The following is a 13,105-nucleotide window of genomic DNA, read 5'->3' on the forward strand; positions in this document are numbered from 1 at the left end:
CCATGGAGCCAGCCCAGGAGCAGATGCTCGTGATCCTCCCAGACCAGCCCCACTGCCTGGCAGGCCCCCCGAGAGCCCACCTTCTTCGGCCCTCTCCTGCCACCCTGATGCCACCACCCCAGACGGCCCCGGCCTTCGCCTGCCTCCCAGCTCCCCAACTGCACCATCTCCCAGGATCCCACGCTTGCTGGCTTTTGTTTCCTACCATACGGGAAAAGGCAGGGCTTGTCAGGGACGCAGAGCCAACGGCCCTCCTGCTGCCAGCCCCTCGCAGAGCTGGGTTAACTCCGGGCCCTTCTCGTGGGCTTCCAGCATTTACCTTTCATGCCGGGAAGCTGGAGGGGAGAAGAGCCGGTGCCCTCTCCCCCTCATCCCCAAAGCTGCCCCTTGTCACGCTGAGGGTGGAGACCACCCCTCACGCCCCCGCCGTCTTCCCTCGGAGCCCAGCTCGGTGCCCGGCGCAAAACGAGCTCACACCGCACGCGGAGGGATGACACTTTCAAGAGAGCTGGAGACTGAAATGTCCCCGGCATGTTGCCATGGAAGCGGCAGGGGCCACCCGGGAGCCAGCACCTGGCCACTTAGCACACGCCTGCCCCGAGGACACACGGAGCTTTGCCTGCAGGTAACGGTGCATGCAGGGGGACCCCGGCAGGTGCCGCCACACACGTGTTCCTTCCCGCCCTTTATGCCAGGGCCGGAGAGTAATGCTGGAATTATTTTGCCAAAAGAAATAGCTTCTGCCTCTGAAAGCCTCCCCTCTCTGCAGCGTTCCAGAAATAGCAAACCAGCCCTTCCGAGCTGCAGGAACGTGTGGGAGGTGCAATCGCGACTCTGCCCGCACACGTGTCACTGGGATGAAGCGCTGCGCGCGGGGACGCTAGCTGCACCCGGGACAGCTGGGGTCAGAGCTGCAGCCGGTTCCGTTCGTGCAGAGGGAGCACAGAGGCCAGCCGGCGGGGAGGGCTGAGGACAGCTCAGAGGGAGCGAGGCCTGGGTTGGACGGTGCCCCCCAAACCCACGTGCACCCAGAACCTCGGAGCGGGGCCTTATTTGGAATCCAGATCTCTGCAGGTGGAAGCAGTCAAGCCAAGATGAGGCCATAGAGGATTCGGCCCTAAGTGAGGAGAGGGGAGAGGCACGCCAGGAAGAGGGCCACGGGACGGGGGAAGAGGCTGGAGGGGCGCGTCTGCGAGCCCAGGAGCCCCGGGGACCCCCGGGGACCAACCAAGCTAGCAAGGAAGGACTTCGGACTTCTTTGCATTTCTGATGCGTCCAGCGCCCCACTTTGGTGCTCTCTGCTGCAGTCACAAATGGCATTTCTGCACGTCGGGCAAGAGGAACCGTGGGACTTTGCAACGAGGCTGCCTTTTTCTTTCGTTTTGTCTTTTTGCTGGTGGAATCGAGGTTTAGGGGAGCTCGGGATCTAGAAGGCCACCCTACCCCTCCTGACACCTGGCTTGGTCCTTGAAGGGGCAGCTCTCTTCCCGAAGCCTCGGGAGGGTGGCTAGTGGCCACGGAGGGGAGAACTGACCTCTGGGACTCGCTCAGCCCCCGGGCTCTCCCGGGCAGCTGGCCCGTCCAGGCTGCTCTCCCCCGGGGGCAGGTGAGCTCACAGGGTACCCAGGTGGGCTTCTGGTGCCAGCACTCCCGGGAGCCAGTGGGAAGGCTCCCACCGCGTGGGCCAACGCCTCGTGACCACCTGTGGTGGGAGGGGGTCACCTGACACCCGGGTCCACCCTGACCAGGAATAAAACTGCTCGTTTGTCATCCATCCATCTGTCCCACCGTCTTAGTGCTCAACCAGGCTCCCCGGCCACACGGCCGCTCGAGCCAGCTTTCCAGCAGCTTGGGTTGGCTTGCCACGGGCTGTCTGGCCATGGGACGCAGGGAGAGCCACCATGTGGCCCCAAGTTGGTGACACAATAAATGCACGGCCCAGGCTCCGAGCCAGGCAGACCTGCCTGACCTGGAGCAAGCGCCTTAACCTCTCTGAGCCTCAGCGGTCATGGAATACCTTGCAATGTGTCCACTACAGTTTGGTTTGGCTGCACATGACAGAGCAGTCCCAACTAAAGAGACAGAAACAAGAGAGCAGCTTACTTATTTCGTAAGTAAAATGTCTGGAGACAACAGATGCAGGGAGGTGTGGCAAGCCCACAGTGCCTTCTGGGTCCCTGCTATCCCGCTCCTCCGTCTTCAGGGCACGGCCTCTACCTCATGGTCCAAAACAGCTGCTCGAGCTCCAGTCATCAATGCCATCGTGCAGGTGGAAGAAAGTTGGAAAAGCACGAGGATAAAAAGTGTCCCTCGGGAAGCGGATGTGGCTCAAGCAGTTGAGACCCACCTACCACACGGGAGGTCCCAGGTTCAGTTCCCAGCGCCTCCTAGAGAAGATGTGCAAGATAGAGAGCTGATGCAATGAGCAGATGTGGCAAGCTGACGCAAGAAGAGACGCAAGGAAAAACAAAATGCGAGACACAACAAAGCAGGGAGCGAAGGTGGCTTAAGCGATTAGGCGCCTCCCTCCCACATCGGAGGTCCTGGTTTGGTTCCTGGTGCCTTCCTTAAAAAATGAAAACCAGCACACAACAGACACAGCAAATGCAAACAACGAGGGGTAGGGAGAAATAAATAAATCAAATACATCTTTAAAAAAAATGTTCCTCCCGGGAGTCCTAACAATTCAGCTCTTTTTCAAAGTAGCCTTCCTATGAGGAAATGAGGAACAGGTTATTAAAACTGGAGGAAAGATGATCCTTGCTATAAAGTGGCAGAGAACTTGGCAAAATCGTGTTCTGATGTTGGATGGAAAGCAGAACTGGAAAGTGATAAACTCGGGTATTCAGTTGAAGAGATTTCTAAGCTACGTGTGGAAGATGCAGCCCGGCTTCTCCTCGCAGCTTATAGTAAAATGTGAGAGGAGAGGGATGAGCTGAGAACTGAGCTCCTGGGCACAAAAAAACAGAAATCAGAAAATGAGACTCTGGAAAATTCTAACCTATCCGGAGAGTGTGCTCTAAGGCGAGGGCCACAAGCCGCTGCACCAGGCTCTCCTGAGCCTCTGGGAAGTGAGTCCCCAGGGAACAGGGCTCCCGGGGAGCGTTGAGCTGAAGAAGCTTTTGCTCAACAGGGTGTGGCTGAACGTGGATCTCTTCGGCAGTTTCAGCTGAGTCAGGATTGGGAATGCCGTGAACCAGGGCGGATCCGTGTAAGGTTGTTTCGTCGGGTGTTTTGGAATCCCTGGAACTGCACACCAAGCCAACAAGATTTCTGTGCAATTTGTATGAACAGAAGCAATGCCTGAAAGGGAGAGAGCAGGAACAAAGTGCAGGAAGGAGGGCCCCCGGCGGCCCAGAGAGAGGCCACCCACGGGCGTGGGAAGGGCGGGTCCACCCCGCACGTGGGGGCCCCATCGTTCCGCTGCCGTCCCATTCCCGGAGGGGGCCTCCACCCCGGAGCTCGGGGGGAGCACGGCCCGCACGTGGACTGGAAGGCCAGGGACAGGCTCCCATCTACAGAGGCGCTCAGCGCCCGCAAGCTAACGGCCCGCCCGGCTGGGCCTGGGGCTCACCTGAGTCCCCAGGCCCCGTTTTCCTGCAGCCCTCAAGGGCAGAGGCTACGAGACCAACGGTTTTGAACATGCAAGAATTCAGGAAATACTGTGCGCCTGAGTGTTTCTCCGAGCACCTACTGGAAATGCATTCTACCCACCAAAGGACGGCAGGGAGAGCTTTGGCAAAGGATTGGCAGAGAGCAGTCCATGTAATTAACGGCAGACATTTTAAAAATGATCAAGAGTAGGAATGAGGGAAAGCAGGTTTGGCTCAACGGATAGGGCGTCCACCTACCACATGGGAGGTCCAGGGTTCAAACCCCGGGCCTCCTTGACCCATGTGCAGCTGGCCCACGCACAGTGCTGATGCATGCAAGGAGTGCCCTGCCACGCAGGGGTGTCCCCGCATAGGGGAGCCCCACGCACAAGGAGTGCACCCCGTAAGGAGAGCCGCGCAGCATGAAAAAAGCACAGCCCACCCAGGAGTGGTGTCACACACACGGAGAGCTGACACAGCAAAATGATGCAATAAAAAGAGACACAGATTTCTGGTGCTGCTGACAAGAATGCAAGCAGACACAGAAGAACACACAGCGAATGGGCACAGAGAGCGGACAATGGGGCAAGGGGCGGAGGGGGGGAGAGAAATAAATTAATCAATTTTTTAAAAAAAGAGTGGGAATGAGAAGAGCATAATAGACATCAAATGCAAAGATTACATGGTCCAGTCATGTAGCAGTTACAAACCAGCCAAAAAAAGAAAAAATGGAAGGAAACGGGCAGAGAAGGTGGAAAAAAAACAATGAGCTGCCGGCTGAATCATCTGTGAGAGCTGGAGGCACCGCACAGCCACACGGACCGTCAAGCTGCAGGAGGGAGGCCGCCTAGCGCAAGGAGATGAGCGCTAAGCAACGGAAGAGCAGGACTGCACGTGAGGGCGGGACAGGGCGGGAGGGGGCGGAGGGGGAAGTGGGTTGGGGGGGCCACCCCGCCTGCACACACCCACAGGCAAACTGCCCCAGGCCCACCCCAGGAGAACTGGAGGACTTCCTCAAGAACTCTCCTTGTGGATGAGCTTTCCAGCCAGGGGTCTCTGGGCAAGCGCAGCTGCTGGAATGGGCGGCAGCCTCCGCTCAGGTACACGGGGGCCGCCTGCAGCCCACCCACTCCAATCCTCCCGGTATTTGCCTGTCCCCCACTCCTCTCCTTGATCAAAGGACGTCCCAGACATGCAGCCCTGGCCGACCAGGGGAGATACAGGGGTGGGGGGTCTGTCCCTTGCAGAACCCCCAAACTCTCCCACCTCCAGGACCCACCAGGCCCAGGGCTCCCCCACCCCGAACCAGGGAGGGCCAAGGCATAGCCCTGCCCCATGGACTGGCCCCCCGTGTCCAGGTCTTCCTCCCCAGGATCAGACCTCGGGCGCAGACAGGGAGGGGCCCCGATCGTCAGGAGACCCCGGCCCCATTCCCCCAGGGCCCAGCGGGTGGGCTTCACTCACCAGGCTGGAAAGGGGAGGGTGCTGGGGTGGGGGCAGGGCGGCCGGCCTGCTGGGTGCCTCCATGGGTGACGAGGGTCCCGGCCAGCGACCACAGCAGCCGCCCAGGGAGGCCTGGGCAGCCCAGCTCCAGCCTCCGCAGGGCAGCAGGTGCAGGGCCCAGGTTCCGTGCAGACCCAGGGGTCGGAGACACGCCTGGCGGCTCCCCCCACCTGCCAGCACGGACCCCCGCGGGAGGACAAGCGCTCGGGGACGGGAGGCAGCCCAGGGGGAAGGGGGAAGCCCTGATCTCCAGCATTTGCGGATTTCCAGTGTCACGGTACAAGGACACACCGCGCTGCCCTCGCCTCTGAACGTGGAGCTGGGGGGTCCGCCTGCTCGGGCGTCGGGGGCCCACGGAGCCGGCCGGCACACCACCGGTCCCACGGGCAGCGGGACCCCCGCCTTCGGGCCGGGTGCGGCGCAGCCCCACTCCCCGGGAGCGTGCGGGGCCGTGCGGGGCCGTGCCTCCCCCTTCTGCGCCGGCGCAGGGGTCAGGGCCCGGCTGCTCCGGAGGGGCTCGGCCCACGACGCCTCCGCCGTGGGAGGCTCGTTCTCGCGTCTCGCAGCAGGGAAAGCCGCCCCCAAACACACGCTCGGGGCCTGTCTCCTCTGCTGGGCCTGAAGGTGCTGGGGCACCCCTCCCACGCAGCGGGTCACAGCGTGGGACCCCCAGCAGGGTCCAGGGGCTCTCCCAGGCCTGGCTGAACTGAAGCTCCCGCCCAGCTTGACTTCAACCCAGCCCTGGGGGCCTGGGAGCACTGGGGGGGCCTGAGGGAGCACCGGGGGCTCTGGGAGAGCCCTGGGGGCCTGGGGGAGGACTGGGGGGGGCCTGGGGGAGAACTGTGGGGTGTGGGGGAGCCCTGGGGGGCCCTGGGGGAGCACGAGGGGGGCCTGGGGGAGCACTGGAGAAGGCCTGGGGGAGCATTGAGGGGGGCCTGGGAGAGCAATGAGGGAGCCTGGAGGAGCATTGAGGGGGGTCTGGGGGAGCACCGGGGGGCCTGGGGGAGCGCCTGGGCACAGACTTCCCCATTCGCTCTCCCTCGGTTTGAGCAAAGTTCCCCTGGGAATGTGGAGAGCGGAGGGGCAGGAAGAGGGGAGGGGTGGGGCAGGGGGCAGGGGGAACAGAGGGCAGGGGGCGGGGGCCAGGGGACTCCAACGTCTGTCCACCCACAGGTCAGGTCAAACCCATCCACCCCCTTCCTCAAAGAACGCGGCGGGTGACGTCCGCAGTCGGGGAGCCGGGACGCAGCGGCGCTTGCTGCTCGTGCTTCCCACTTGGCCCTGCTCCCGGGAAGGCCTGACGTGGGGGGCAACGCCGTCACCCGCCCCACACTGACCCCAGAAGGCGGAGCTTGGGGTCATGGTCGGCTGCATAATGGCCCCAAACGCGCCCACGTCCTGGTCCTCGGAACCCACGCCGGGACCTTAGAAGGCACAGGGTGCAGACGTGACGACTTCGAGGGGCTGGGGTGCCGGATGGTCCACGTGCAGGGTCCTTAAAACGGGGTGGGGGTGGGGGGGCGGGAGCAGCTGAGCACTGCGCCCTTGACGCTGGCCAGTGGGCAACCAAGAGGCGTCTCTGGACCCCGGCAAGAAGTCCATGTGGACGGCAACAGCCCAAGACGAGGCTGGAGGCCCCTCGCGGGAAGGCCGGTGCAGAGCGAGAGCTCCTCGGAAGCCGGGAAAGCCCGGCTGTTCTCCAGGGCCTTGTCATTGGGCCTTCCCGGGGATTGATGGGGGGTAGTCAATCAAAACAGCAAACAGCGGGGACCCCTCCCCTGCCAGGAGCCAAGGGCGGAATAACGCATGGTTCAAAAAGCAAAAACAGAGACCTCTCGCTCTCTAGCCGCGGCCCTGTCCCGGGGCCGGCCCGGGGCCTGCCCCGGCCTCTGCGCCCTGCTATCGTCGTGCGCCCCGCGTGCATCAACGCGCAGGTAGAGCCCAGGCGTTCGTCATCGGTAATGGGAACTGTAGTCTGTATGCCAGCCTGCTTTGCCGCTTTTCAGCCCTTCCTCTCACCTGGGCCCCATGATCTGCTCTTTTCTCTCATTTCTCTTCCCTCCCTACCTTAACAAATCACTGGCCTAACTCACCCGGCGTGCTCCTGAAATTCGTTTCTGCAGCACAGCCAAGAGCCTCGACAAAAGCCAGCTACACGCTCCGGATGACCAGGACGAGAGCCGCCCCCCAGGGATGCTGGAGCCGGGAAAGAGGAGGGGGCTCTGCTGGAGAAAGCGGCGCGGCCGGGTTTTCAGCTGCGGACACCGGGTTCTTACCAGCGCCTGCAGAACCGCGGGAGAAGAGGGCGGGCTGTTTTAGGCAAAGCAACACAAAGCAGAACAAAACCAAATCAAAACAACTTGAGGGAGGCGGCTGTGGCCCAATCAGCTGGGCTCCCGTCTACCACATGGAGGCCCTGGGTTCACGTCCCGCGGCCTCTTTGTGAGGGCAGGCTGGCCCGCACCCACGGAGACCTGAGCTGACGGCCTGCACCCGCAGAGAGCTGGCACAGCAAGATGGTGCTACAATGGGAGAAAAGGCACAGAAGAGCGTGCAGCGAATGGACACAGAGAGCAGACAGCAAACAAGCAGCAAGGGAGGGAATAATAAATAAGGAAGGAAGGAAGGAAAGAAGGAAGGAAAGGAAAGAGAGAAAAGGAAGGAAGGAAGGAGGGAGGGAGGAAGGAAGGAGAAAGAAGAAAAAGAGAGAGAGAGAGAGAGACTGCCCATACCTTGATTTTGGACTCCTAGCCTCTGAACCCCTGGGCCAGTGAAGTTCTGTGATTTAAGCAAACCAGCACGCTTGGGGCCTACTTCCAGCGGGGACACCTCAGCCCTGCCCCCAGGACATCAGGTCTGAAGTTTCTCCAAAGACAGGTGTCAGGAGAGGTCAGCGCTTCGAGGGCACTGAGCTTTCCCATTTGGGAGGTGCCCCCTTCAGGAACCACATGCCTAGAGGCCTGCAGCCCGCTTGCCATGGGCTCCTGCATCTTCACCTTCGGGTCCAGTCCTTCATGGTCAAGGTCTCCCTCCCTGACGTTCCACTCCCACATTGCCCACAGTGTGGCCGTTTGATTGGATGAACACCGAAGAAGAGAAAGGTGATGCTCTTACAGCCATCTCTGGCTGTGGGTGTGATCCACTTTGAATTTGAGTAGAGAGGGTCAAAGCATGACCGTCAGGAGAGAGGCCTTTGACTAGATGACTTAACAAGAGCACTCGCCGGTCTCGATTGGACTATGTCAGTGAGGCCTGACTCAGGTCGAGTCTCCGCCGACCGCCCTCGCTGGCACTGATACAAGCAGAAGTACAGAGAGATAAACAGGCAGAGGCAGGGAAAGCACGCCGCCGTGGGTGATCCAGCCGTGCCGAGCCTGAGCGGGGGACCCAGAAGAGAGCAGCCCCGCGCCAGCTTTGCTGAGAGCTGCGGAGAGCAGAGGCCTCGGCAGAGACCCACGGCCATCTCGCTTCACCTCGTGGCGGCTGGCTTTGGCGGGAAAGCACCTGTCACCGTGCCTCGAGTTGGACTTTTCACGTTCTTGCAGCTTTGACCCCAAAGAAATCCCCTAACCCAAGCCAACCCACTGCTGGTACTTTGCAACGGCCGCCCTTGAGCCAAGGAAAACACTCAGCCTGTGGGGGCCTGGCCCAGCACAGCCGTGCTCACCCTGCCCACCCATCAGCCTGCTCCTCCCCCCATGCCCGCCACCCCCACCTGCACCATTCCAGGGACTCCCCGTGCTGTCCACAGCCCCAGGTAGCCTGCCTTGACGTGTCCCCTCTGAGTGGGCGACTTTCCGTGTGCCCACAGCACCTTCTCCTCGTCTTTGTGTCAGCAGTGACTATGTTCTTATGCCCAAATCTACCCCTCCCCAGCAGTCAGCTCTAGCAGGGCCCAGACAGTGCCCGACTCCCTGTCCCCAGTGCCAGTCCCCCAGAAGGCACCCCATAAAGGTTTGTGGAGCGACTGTGTGACTGGGAGGCAGCGGGAAGAGAAGAGCTTTGGAAGCTTTCCAGCATGACCTCTGAGCTGGAGACCATCAGGCTGGTGACCGCCGGCCTTGAAGCCCCGAGGGGGAGGACAGGACCTCAAGGCCAGAAGGCGTCTGGGCACTGACCTCCCGACCAGCTGCTTGACTCTCACACTGGACGTGCAGGCAGCACGGTCAACAGGGAGGTGACCGCACCCCTGCCGTGTTCAGAGCAGGACCCCGAGGCCGGCCTCCTTACCGTGGAGGTGCTCGGGGACCCAGGCCTGGGTGTGGGGAGAGCACGTGCCCCTTTGGCAGCCCCCAGTTCTGCCATTCTGTGTACCGTGGCCAGGAGCCCTCCCGGGGGGCCCCCGCCGTGCATTCCTGCTCCACAGGAGCTGCGTTCAGCCTTACGCAGGCGAGGCCTTGTCCACCCCAGAGCCCCCTGCCCGCACGGCTAATCCCTGTAACCCACCAGCTGCTTGGGCTCTTCTGCAAAGCGCAGCCTTTGGAGTCAGAGTGTCCAGGGTGGAAAACACACAGCTGGAGCAGGTCACGGCCCTGTGTCGGGATCGCAGACCCTGCGTTTTCCAGAAGGCCAAAGGAAGCCAGTGATGGCCAGCTCAGGCGGGTGTGTTGGGGTGGAAGAGTTGGTGTGAAGCCTCGAAAGAGCTTCGACTCAGGAGGTCCCTTGGCCCAGCGAGCATGTTAGGGGCGGGCGAAGAGCAGGGACCGGGAGCCCACCTCGGAGGCCAGGCTCGCTCCTCGGAGCTGCAGGACTTGAGCGCCGGAGCTGCCTGCTCACCTTCCACAGGGGCAGGGACAGGCGGCCCAGGAGGGCTCCTTAGCAGCAGCGAGCACCCTGACCCTCAGCACTGGGGGTCCGCCCTGCCTCCACCCTGGGCTCCCCTGCCCCTCTCATATCCCCCTGGGCTCTGCTAGAGACGGGGTGGGTTCAGGTGCCCTGGGGCTTCTCAGGGAGGACAGGAGGAGGCAGAGGGGCAGGAGCACCAGGCTGGCCTGCCTTCTCCCCTGCTCAGACTCCCAAGGCTGTGCCCACCTCCAGGTCCGCTCCAGGTGCGCCGTCCGCTGGCATGTGAGAAAATTAAAAATCAGTGAGAGGCTTTTCTGGCCTTCAGAGATTCCCTCCCCACGGCCCTAAGAAGCAGGTCTGCCACCAATTCCTGAGTCCAGAGCCCAGTTTTGAGCAAGGAGCAGGGCCCATCCTAACAATCCATGTCCGGGTCGAGGCAAAAATCAAAGAGCAGTGGTAACACACAGCCTCCCGCCACTCCATCCCTACCAAAGGAAAAAAGGGAGCATCTGAGTACATCGCATCCTCATCAGATGCCCAGACATCAGCAACCAATTATGGACCCTACTAAGAAAACGGAAGGCACGGCCCAAGAAAAGGAAGAGACCAAAGCCCCAGAAGAGACGCAGATTCGAGAGGCCTCATCGGCGAGATGCGCACAAATTTCCAAAATCACAAGAATGAGCAGAGGGACAATGTGGCTAAGAAGATAAATGACAACAAGAAGACATCGAGAGAGTGCAAAGACACGTTTGAAATCTTGACCAGTGAAGTGACAGAGCTCATGGGAATGAAAGACAAAAGAGGTGTGATCCATAGCCCATCGGAGGCACCCAACAGCAGACTCGAAATGACAGGCAAAAGAATAAGTGACACCGAAGACAGAACAACTGAAATGGAAGGGAGCAAAGAACAGAGAGTGAAAAGAATGGGAAAGGACTTAGCAGGGGCTCAGAGAGTTGAATGACAACACAGGACACAGCCACGTACACGTCATGGTCATACCAGAAGGAGAAGAGAAGGGAAAAGGGGCAGAAAGAGTCTTTGAGGAAAGATGAGTGGAAAAATTTCCCCACTCTCGTGGGAGAAATGAACTTACGAGGCCAAGATGTGCACCATACCCCAATCAGAATCAATCCAAAGAGACCTCCTCCAGGACACATACTCCTCAGAAGGTCAAATGTCAAAAACGAAGAGAAAATTCTCAGAGCAGCAAGGGAAAAGCAAACCATCACCTACAAGGATGCCCAGTAAGACTCCATGCGGGTTTCTCTTCAGAAACCATGAAGGTGAGAAGACAGAGGCATGATACAATTAGGATAGTGAAGGAGCAAATCCGCCAGCCTAGAATTCTTTATCCCGCAAAATTGTCCTTCCAATACAAGGGCAAGTATAAACCACTCACAAAGAAACAGAGACTAAGAGACTTTGCCAAGAAGAGAATCAACCTTTGCAGGAAATAGTAAAGGAAGCCCTAGAACCTGAAAAAGACAGGAGAGGGAGAGGCCTGGAGAAGAAAAGAGAAGAAAGACTAGCAGAATGGCTAACCCAAAGAGTAAGAAGACAGGCAAAAAGAGCATACGACCTAAGAAAACCCAAGAGTAAAACGGTGGAAGTAAATAAGGCATTTAAAGCAATATCAATAAGAACAAGGCCTAGAGCAGCACTGTGCCTTAGAGTTCCCTCCTGACAGCCTCTGTGTTACTCAAATGTGGCCAGTCTCGAAGCCAAACTCAGCATGTAAATGCACTGCCTTCCCCCCAGCATGGGACATGACACCCGGGGATGAGCCTCCCTGGCACCAAGGGATCACTACCTAGTACCAGCTGATGACATAACTAGAAAATGACCTTGAATTAAAGGTTCAAGGCGGACCAGCAGAATATCCCTGTCTACATATAATAACAGGAGTTAAAAATGCTGTTTGACCTAAATTAAGGGGGAAATGGAAAGGACAAATGAGTTTATATGGCTATGAGTCTCTAAAAAAGAGTCTGGAGGTTGTCAGAAGGATTGCCCTTCTGCACATCTGAGCAGAGTCTCAGAGACAGATAAAGTAGATACTACCCCAGGTATTGGTTCTTTTGAGGGCTAAAGAGACCCACAGGTTCTATGGTCATGGCAGATGGAGTTCACTGCCATGTCAGTTGGCCCTTCTTTGGAGTTGGTGTTTCTGCGTGATGGAGCTGGACTCAGATGTGATCTCTTTTCACAAGCCTTTCATGCTACTTTACGGGAATTGTAGTTGGTGCTGGGGTTTAAGATATATCCAGGGGATTTGAATCTTTGGACTGACAATATGATAGCCAGGCCCTGAGCCTCGACAGATTTCAGCTCCTACACACTGATCTATTGGACTTACCCCACTCAGCTAACATGGAGTTGAAGAATGTCAACCACCACACCATGGAGCCTAGAGTGCCTACAACTGAAAGCAGGAGGATTGCACCCAGTATCCATTTGGAATCTAAGCCCCCTCTTGACATAGATGCGGAATGGACACAACCAAGCCAAGGTCCAAAGGAAGGAGGAATACAGTAAGGATTAAAGTGGACTTAATGATATTCTATTCATGAACTATTGTGGTTAATAATCGAGAAAATGTGGCATTGGTGTGGAAAAAGTGGCCATGGTGGCTGCTGGGTGCGGGAAATGGGAGGAAGAGATGAGATGTGGAGGCATTTCAGGACTTGGAGTTGTTCTGGGTGGTGTTGCAAGGACAATTGCCGGACATTGTATGTCCTCCAATGGCCCACTGGATGGAACGTGGGAGAGTGTGGGCTATGGTGTGGACCATTGGCCATGGGGTGCAGCGATGCCCAGAGATGTACTCACCAGATGCAATGGATGTGTCATGATGATGGGGGAGAGTGTTACTGTGGGGGGAGTGGTGGGGTGGGGACGGTGGGGGTGAATGGGAACCTCATATTTTTTTAATGTAATATTTTTTTTAAATGAATAAATAAAAAATAAAAGAAAAAATAAAGCAATATCATTGAAGGTGAGTGGATTAAACTCCCCAGTCAAAAGGTACAGGCTGACGGAATGGATGAAAAAAACATGAGTTATCCATGTGCTGCTTTGTAGACCCAGGGCTGTAAAACGGCTGAAAGCGAAAGGTTGGAAAAAGATACTCCATGCAAACAATCACCAAAAAGAGCAGGGGAGCTAGACTGCTCTCAGGCAGAACAGACTTTAATGCAGAAAGTTATGAGAGATAGAGA

Source organism: Dasypus novemcinctus, chromosome 1 (assembly GCF_030445035.2).
Source record: "Dasypus novemcinctus isolate mDasNov1 chromosome 1, mDasNov1.1.hap2, whole genome shotgun sequence".
NCBI lineage: Eukaryota > Metazoa > Chordata > Mammalia > Cingulata > Dasypodidae > Dasypus > Dasypus novemcinctus.